This window comes from Sciurus carolinensis, chromosome 5 (genome assembly GCF_902686445.1).
Source record: "Sciurus carolinensis chromosome 5, mSciCar1.2, whole genome shotgun sequence".
Taxonomy (NCBI): Eukaryota; Metazoa; Chordata; class Mammalia; order Rodentia; family Sciuridae; genus Sciurus; species Sciurus carolinensis.
In genome coordinates, this window is record NC_062217.1 from 68,271,858 (window position 1) to 68,280,239 (window position 8,382).

The 8,382-nt window shown below is 42.1% G+C and overlaps 1 protein-coding gene across 4 annotated transcripts in view; it reads right to left on the reverse strand.

The window, feature by feature from the left end:
- Nucleotides 1–7,707, reverse strand: part of Klf12 (KLF transcription factor 12) — a 431,560-nt gene extending 423,853 nt beyond the window's left edge. For 2 of the 4 annotated variants that reach the window (XM_047552646.1, XM_047552642.1), the window contains exon 1: nucleotides 7,302–7,707. The gene's annotated coding sequence lies outside the window, so the exon portion shown is untranslated. Of the gene's footprint in view, nucleotides 1–7,026; nucleotides 7,190–7,301 lie in introns of those variants that run through there. The other 2 variants (XM_047552644.1, XM_047552643.1) reach the window with 1 other exon arrangement.
- Nucleotides 7,708–8,382: the final 675 nt, after the last annotated feature.

Consider the following 8,382-nt stretch of genomic DNA (forward strand, 5'->3'; position numbering starts at 1 on the left):
TTTACTACTTTCAGCACACTGAATGATTATTGCCTCAATTGTGTATAAAGATAATAAACGGTGTTCTTCATAACTACAAGCAATGCTTTCATGTTCCCCTTTCTGTTCATTTTATTAAAATAAGAAAGGTGAAAAGCAAGAACATTTTCAAATAATTTTTTAAATTGCTGCCAAAAGTGGCAAAGTAACAGGGGGCACAGTTGTTAATTGGCAAAGAAGTCACCATCATGAAATAGTTCGAAAGATGGATTCACTAATGATGTTAATAAGTTAAAATTCAGTGTACAAAAGGAACTTAGGGGTATCACCACAAACATTAGACCACTTATTTGAAAGTAAACTACATAAAAGCTAAGGGCTACCAGTGCCTGTTTACTGAAGGGTATAGAGGAAACAAACTAACATATAAAAAGCTCAGGTCCAAACTTCTGTATTACAGTAGCTGCACAATAAAGAGAAGTTATTTTATTATGTTGCTACTACTCATTACAAATGGTTGTTTTAAGAGAGTCCTCAATATGCCACAGCAAACAAATATTTATTGATCATTAAATACACATAAAGTTCTATACTAGATGCTTTCTTCATGCACATTTTATTTTCTAAAACATTCATAAGTTGACATTGTTTGTGCTTATTTTTGTTTTTAATGACTAACGAGTATTGAGATTTGGAGAATTAACTTGCCTAGTTAGACAGCTAACAATTGGACAGCTTGATGTTTATCCTGTACTCATTGGGTTCACTACACTACAAGGCTTCTTTTCCCAATAAGAAAAACTTTTTGTTTTTTGCTCAGGAAAGGACAATGATTTGAAGAATGGCTGGTAGAGTTGAATATCAATCAATTTAACTAAAGATGAATGTCTTAGGTAGGAAAAGACTGTGAGAATGGCATTTAGCTACTCAAAGGACAGTCACATGGACTACACAGTGACTATTTCTCAATTTGTTTTTCCACTAAGTATTTCAGCACTTACTATCTATCTATCTGTCCCTGTGTTAGGCACCGTGTTAGATGCCAGGAAAATAACTATGAAGACAACTCATTTCCTTCTTTCAAGGGGCTTCTTATTAGGAGGAACAAGGCACATTAACAAGCAATTAACGCCAGAAGGAATTGACAGGTTATGGAGCCAGGGAACACAGACTGGAACCCATCAAGTTCCTAAAGCAGGGATAATAAATAAAAGAGTTCCACAGAAAACGATGCTGATGTTTACAGTGATGTTGCAACATGAACGAAGTGAGAAAAGATGTACTTGGGATCAGGGAAGAGTCTAAATGAGTAAGACTGATGAGTTCGTATCAGTCTATTTCTTTCCTCTTTGGAGAATAAAGTGTTTAGACAGAGGGTTTAAAAAAAATGTTTTTGTTTGTTTCTAACTGGAGAAAATGTAGTACGGGAAAAATCACGTAAATTAACTCTTAATTTCCTCAAACTTGTACGTGTAATGAAATGTAGGTGATATTAAAATGTGTAACTATAAATAAAATGTGTTTAATAAATCTTCAAATAACCATGCGAGATCCCCATTCATCTACCTTTTCTTTACTGTGCACTTGAAGCCATGGATCAGACATACCAATCAACAGAACCTTGACTTCGCTGAGAAGCTACAATTCAATTTGCTGTACTAGCATTTGTCACAAATTTAATGATTCTTTTTTTTTTTTTTTTTTTTAAGGACACATTTAGGAGGCATAGAAGCACATGCCTATAATCCCAGAGACTCTAGAGGATTGTAGGTTCAAGACCAGCCTAAGGCAATTAGTGGGACCCTATTTCAAAATAAAATAAAGGGCAAGGGGATATAACTCAGTATTTGCCTAGCATGTTCAAAGACCTAGGTTCAAAAAAAAAAAATGTCTAATTGGCTAGTTGATAGACACTTCAGTGTACTTCTCTAAGGGATAGTCTAGAGATTTTCAATCTCTAAATAATCATTATTGGTATTTACTTTCAATTCTCTGTAAATGATCTTGTAAAATGCACTTTTATGTATTTTATCTTTTTGCCAAGTTGAGATACTTCACCTGCATTTTGTAAATGTTACTAGTGAATGACTTTTACAAGAGCTACTACGTAGAAACTTTTTAACAGTGACTTTCTCAAGGTCACAGAGCAAATCTCTGGTGGAGACAGGAATGGAATTCATGACCTTTGACTGCCAGCAGTTTTCTACCCACACTCGGAAATTCCTTCTTCATAAGTGTAATTTATATGCTCACTTTGAGAAGCTGGAAAGGTCCATCCCTTTTGGTGGGGGGAACAGTGTGGGAGGGACAAGGGAAGGGCGGGAGTAGTTTTCCTGTCAAATCAGCTGTCACACCAGTACTTCATTCTTTTACAAAGTGACATTTATCCACATTACCTCATTTAACCCTCACATAGTTAAGAAACTTGACCAAGGTCATCCAGACTTAGTAAGTGAGAGAGGCAGACTCAACCTGAGACACGGCTGCCATGGAAATGAGCTCTGCCACTAGGATGCACCGCCTTAAAGAGAACCTGATTATGAAATGAATGAAGGCTTTTTCTTTTCAATTTTGACATTCATTGATCATGGTGGCCTTTTACACTTATTTTCTTTGCAGTAGGGTGGTTTTAGTTTTCTTATGAATGAACCTGTTAATCTCAAAGTGAGAATAATATTACTAAACACAGAATTTGAAAAGAGATATTGTGTTACCCCTTTTCTCTTCATGTGTGTGGTTTTTTACTGTAATTATTAGTCATAATGCATGCAAAATGGGCAGATATATATATATATATACACACAGACATACATAAAGATAGAGCATATAAAAACACACGCATAAATATACATAACCATATATATACACACACACACACACACACAAAATAGTGAATGTATATGTAGCATATACATACACCTCATGCCAAAAATCATTGGGAAACCCTGTTTGCACTATAAAACGGTGATGTTGTACTTGGGACACAATTTTTAGCTGTCAAAACCTGCAGGTAATTCTTAAGATAGCTTCCATGGCCTTTGATGGGGGTGACAAAACTAGCCCAAAGCTCTCCAAATTGTTCCCTGACTGGTTCCAGGTAGGAAGACAACTGCAGGGATTTTCCACTACTTACTCTGTACCTAGACAGAAAAATTGCTTAGACAGGTCCAGTTAGTACACTGATAGATAAATAAGCAGATACATACATAGATAAATAGATAGATAATTTAAAATGATTAACAACAGACATATGACTTTTAAGTTTAAAAAAATAAAAGCCAAGTCAGAGTAGAATTCTTTGGGTGAATGTCCTGTAGTCTAGTGCCAAACCAAAACAAATTTTTATGGAGCAATATGACTAGTCAAGTAGCTACTTTATGACAATAAACACCCCAAACCGAAAAATCCTTTTGTAACATAATTACTGAGAATACACAGAGAGAGTAACCATTTAATCCACAGCATGTGTTCTCTACCACAGGAACTCAGTAGCTGACATCAGATGGGGTGTGGCTGCTGTAGGCCCTGAAAATGAATTCTGGTGGGTTGAAGTCAGACAGCTCTCTGGCAGGGGCTGCAATCTAGAAACCAAGCAGGTCTGACAGGGCCAAAGGCAGTTGACCTTCTGGGCACAGGGCAAAGCCCATCTGTTTACTCCCATTCTGCTTCTGGGAAGAGTGTTGTGGTAGATGAGTTAAGGCTGTGGTTATAGGGTGTTACCACTGACTTAATTTTAATATTTTCACACTTAAATTTTGTACACATTTAAAGCTGAATGATGTGTATAACTTGTAGACTGATAATTTTTTTTAAAAGGTTAATTTTAAAAAAGGAAAAGAAGTGAACACTGAGCAAAAACACAGGTAGTTCAGTATCATATGGTATTTTCAATGTAAATGACACAGGCAACTTCAATCCATTCAGAATTTATAAAAGTGAAAGTTACTTCCTAAACAAGAAAATACAACAGTGGCATCAATTTTTAACAAAATTGCTTTAGGATTTTTAGTTCTTGCTCATTAATCAATATGCAAGCACAAGTGGGTAAACTTATTTATATCCAAAAAAAGTAAATTTGTAAGTTTCAAATGAGTTTGCACCATTACTAGCTTTGTACAACTATTTCATATTATACAAAATACAGTTACATTTACAAACTTAACACTAAGAATACTGTTTCTCTCAAAACACAAAGAAAGCAAACTATCTGACATCCCAATTTAATGGAATTCATCTAATATTATTTAATTTGCATGAATGGAAAAATTACATGTTTTTCATCTTGCATAATGGAGAAAATACCCAGGACCATAGATGTTCAACTATTTAACAACTTCACCTCACTGGGTAAGGTTATTCAATGTAAATGTTGATTAACCAACATTTCTACTTCAAAATGCCCTTAGTACAGCCTGAAGGCCTAAGCACTTAAATCATCTTTGCTGAGATAAAACACACCTATGTTTAAGATCAAATTATCCCATTAAGTTGATAACAGCCTGTTTCACAATATAACATCTAAAACTTACTCTGAGGCTATGAAAATGCATGTTTCCCTTCTCAGGAGACCAGAAGAAATCCCCAAGAAATATATATATTTTTACATGACCAGAATACTCTAGACATTCTAGGCTTGATGCATGCATGCTCTCTGGGTTGAACATCAAGCATCCTGATTTGTTCTCCCTTGGGCCTGGAGGAGTGACTGTACTGTTTGCAGTCCCTTCCCTGTCAGTGCAAGCATAAACTGCAGCAGTTGTAAACAACCACCAGCCAAGAGTTGCTAAGGTCAAGGTCTCAAATGCTATACCAGGACCATTTCCTCCCAAATGACATTCAGATCTTGAAAAGAAACTTTGGAGGTAAGGGGGATATTAAGGACTCATTAGCACAACAATTTTCATTCAATACACTGTAATAAAAAGCATTTGCCAATGAAGTTTAACTAACTTAAGTTTCTTTTAAGGATGCCTTACTAAATTATGTTAAATAACTGAAGGACTTCAAAAATAAACAGAAATCCTCAAATGTTTTGTTTAACTTGACATGGCTATGTTAGTTTTAGTTCATGAAATTTTTATGTGAAAACATTCCAATTTTACCAGTTTATATGAGTTGGTAGAATAATAAACCTTTTTTCGAAAGAATTACAAATTTCTGCCTATTCTTGTATTCCTCAAATGGCTTTCTCCTCAACTCAAAGGAGCTTAATATACTCAATCTAGTATCAAGACTGATCATGCTGCAGCAATAAAGATGTATCTTATGCAACTGAAATGTCTGTCCTTCAATATCCTATTTCTACTAAGATTCTACTATTAAAATTTTTCCAGCCTAAAATATACCTCTTAACCGGAACCAATTTCTGTGTGGTTTTTAAAAATGTAAACATGTGAATGAGGTCTGCAAATAGCACAAGCAGGCTTTTTTTTTTTTTTTTCCCTTCAGAGGAGGGGTTTCCACTGTTGTAATTAAATGTCAATTCTAAAAGCATTTCTTAGAAGATGGTATACTCTCACTCTTCAAAGTGACCACTCCTATTCCATCACAAGTGGCCGCTTGCTAAAAAGCCACCAAATTTATTTCAAAGCATTTACTTATCTAAACAACTCCATCCTCCACTAAGAAAAGGGCATGGAGGCGCGTCTAGGTGCATTTGCAGAATGACGTGTAGTTGATTGGCAGATGTCTACCGAAGTAACTAGATGCACATGCACTAAATGTAAATAGAGCTACTAGGTGTTACAGGGAAACAGAATATTAACGCTGAGCTAAAATATAAGAGCGCTCGGCAGAGAATTCTATTAGCCAGTGGAATTATTTAAAACAATCCATACAGAACATACTTAAGCCATCTGTACAGTTAAATTAAGAGAGCTGACAATATTAACCATACAAACTGTTTATCCAGATTACACATTCCGTTGTACTAATACTCTTTAACTCAACACAGTCAGCTTTTATCAGCTGAATTAAGGCTATTACTATTAAAGTATGCAAAACTCGAAGAGCAGGGTGAAGGGGGTTGGGAAGCTGCCGGGCATATAACAAAGGAATTGGTACTTTTTCCAAGCATTTGCTTCAAATGCACTGCGAAACAAAACTGTTGAATGCACCCCACCCTTTTCCCCAAAGATAAAAGTTTTCAAAGTTCTAGTAGGCAGTTCTTTACCCAACAAAAGCAGGATTGATTCTCCCAGTAGGGGAGCATCTAACATGAACACCAACTAATGTCGCGGAGGTCAAGTCCGAGCCCTCGGAGAGAGCTTCTAAGGCAAGAAGTGGCTCCCAGGCCGGCTCCGCGGGCTTCCCGGACAGGGTGGACGTGCAAAGTTGCCCCTTGTCAACTCGGGCCAGGTCCCCCATAATTGAAAATAACAGCCACGGGCCAGCCCCTGGCTACTTCCGTAGATCAGGCACTGTAGCAAGTGACAGTTACACATCATTACGACCAGAGACAATAATGAATGTAGCACCAGGACCACTATTCATGCCAGCAGTGTCATCTCCGCCTTAACCCTTTCCCCTCCAGTCTCTCCAACACACACACACACACACACACACACACAGCCCCAGTGCGGCAGTTATTCATCCAACCCATTCTATTCCTAGGGGCCAACTACTTCCACCAGTTCCTCTCCGCCCCCCAATTCAGCCCTTGGGGTTTTATTTCTTATCCCTGGCAACTGTCAAGCAAACGCTGCAACCAACAATTCCACTAGGGGTAGAAAAACATTTGCTTAATTCACCTTACTTGCTAAGTTCTTTTTAAATTTTTAGGGGAGTGGGGGAAGTAACCTCCCTCTTTCTTCTCCACGAATCCGACCGACGCTACTTGCTTTGCAAAAGCATCACCCTTCCCCGGCCCCCCCTCCCGCTTCCCAACACTTTACCCCCTTTAAGAACACAGACCAACCAAAATGATTTAACTTGAGCAGATGACAGAAGGAAAAGAAAACATGTTAAGAGAATAAGGTCTGATTTGGGATGGCAGAAAAAAAAAGGGGGGGGTTGTTTATTTTGATAAGAAACGGAATCGGCACAGACCTGAACAGAAGCTGCGGAGCAGGAGAAATTGTTTTCTTTCCCTCACACAGAGTCCCCCTCTCGCTCGCCCTTTCTCTCTCTCACACACGCGCGCGCGCGCACACACACTCACACACTCACACACACACTCTCTCTCTCTCTCCCTCTCTCTCGCACACACGGCGTCACCCGCGCACACTCACACGCACAAGCAGAGCCTCTCAGCTGCTCTCTGCAGTTCTCAGGAAATGAATGGGGGGCAACCCAGGGAACTGTTGTACTTGCAAATGACTTACCAGGATCACATGATGCGCTAAATGTAGGGTGGGCCGGTGGGTGGAGGCTGCCGAGACGCGAGCCCCGGTCTAGCGTGGGGAGCCTCGCCAGGCCCGCATCGAATTACCCCGGGGCCCAGCCGAGGGGGTTGCAAGACGCCGCTTCTCTCCCTTGCAGCCCGCAGCTCAGGAAACCGGAGAGGCGCGGGGGGTGGGGTGGGTGGGGTGAGATGGGGGGGTGAAAACACCAAACCCCCAAACAAAAGAGCTCCGGTCCTTCTCCCCAGAAACAAAGCCCCGCCGCTGCGGGCGAGCCCCGGGGTGGGGCCGAGGGCGGGGGCGGCGGCGGGGAGGGGCTCGCTCAGCAGGCGCTAAGTCGCTTTATTGCCATAAAATGGGGCCCCCGAGCCGCTCCGCCCGAGGATTAGGAGGCGGGCTCTGAGTGTGATGGTTGAAATCCCCTGTGGGAAACTAACCCCTCCCCGATCGCAGAGGTAGAAGGCAACACCCACTGCCCGGCCCTCGCCTCGCCGCCCGGGCCGCCGGCTGGGGGGTGGGTCCGCGGAGCCTCCACCCCGCCCCACCCCGCCCCACCCCTGCCTCCGCCCCCCGGCCTCCGTCCTCGGCCGCGCTTCTCTTTCACCTGCACCACCTTGCTGCGGCACCCAAAATAACCTACACATGGCCCACGGATCTCTGGGAGCCGCCGGCTGTGGGGGCCCTCGGGGGCTCGCGGCTGGAGGAACCCCCCGATTGCAACTCTCCGGGCGAGGACTCGCTCTGAGCAGCGAGAAAGTCCCCCTCTTTTGTGTCAGAGCGTGCAAGGCAGCCTTAGAAAAAGAATTGGGAGACAAATAAAGCAGCGAGCCCGCTCGGCCCCCACCCCCTCCCCGCGCCCGCCCGGGTGGGGGCGGGCGAGGAGGGGGCCCGGCGCTCAAGCGGTCCCCGCGGCTCTGCCGCCAGCTAACTTGGAAAGGTGTGGGCGGAGCTGGCTCCGGCGGCCGACCGAGGCTCCGGGGCCACTAGCGGGGACCGCCCCCGGGCGCCGGGCATCGGCAGTGCTGGGGCAACAATGGGGTCCCAGCAGGGGAAGCTCCACTGG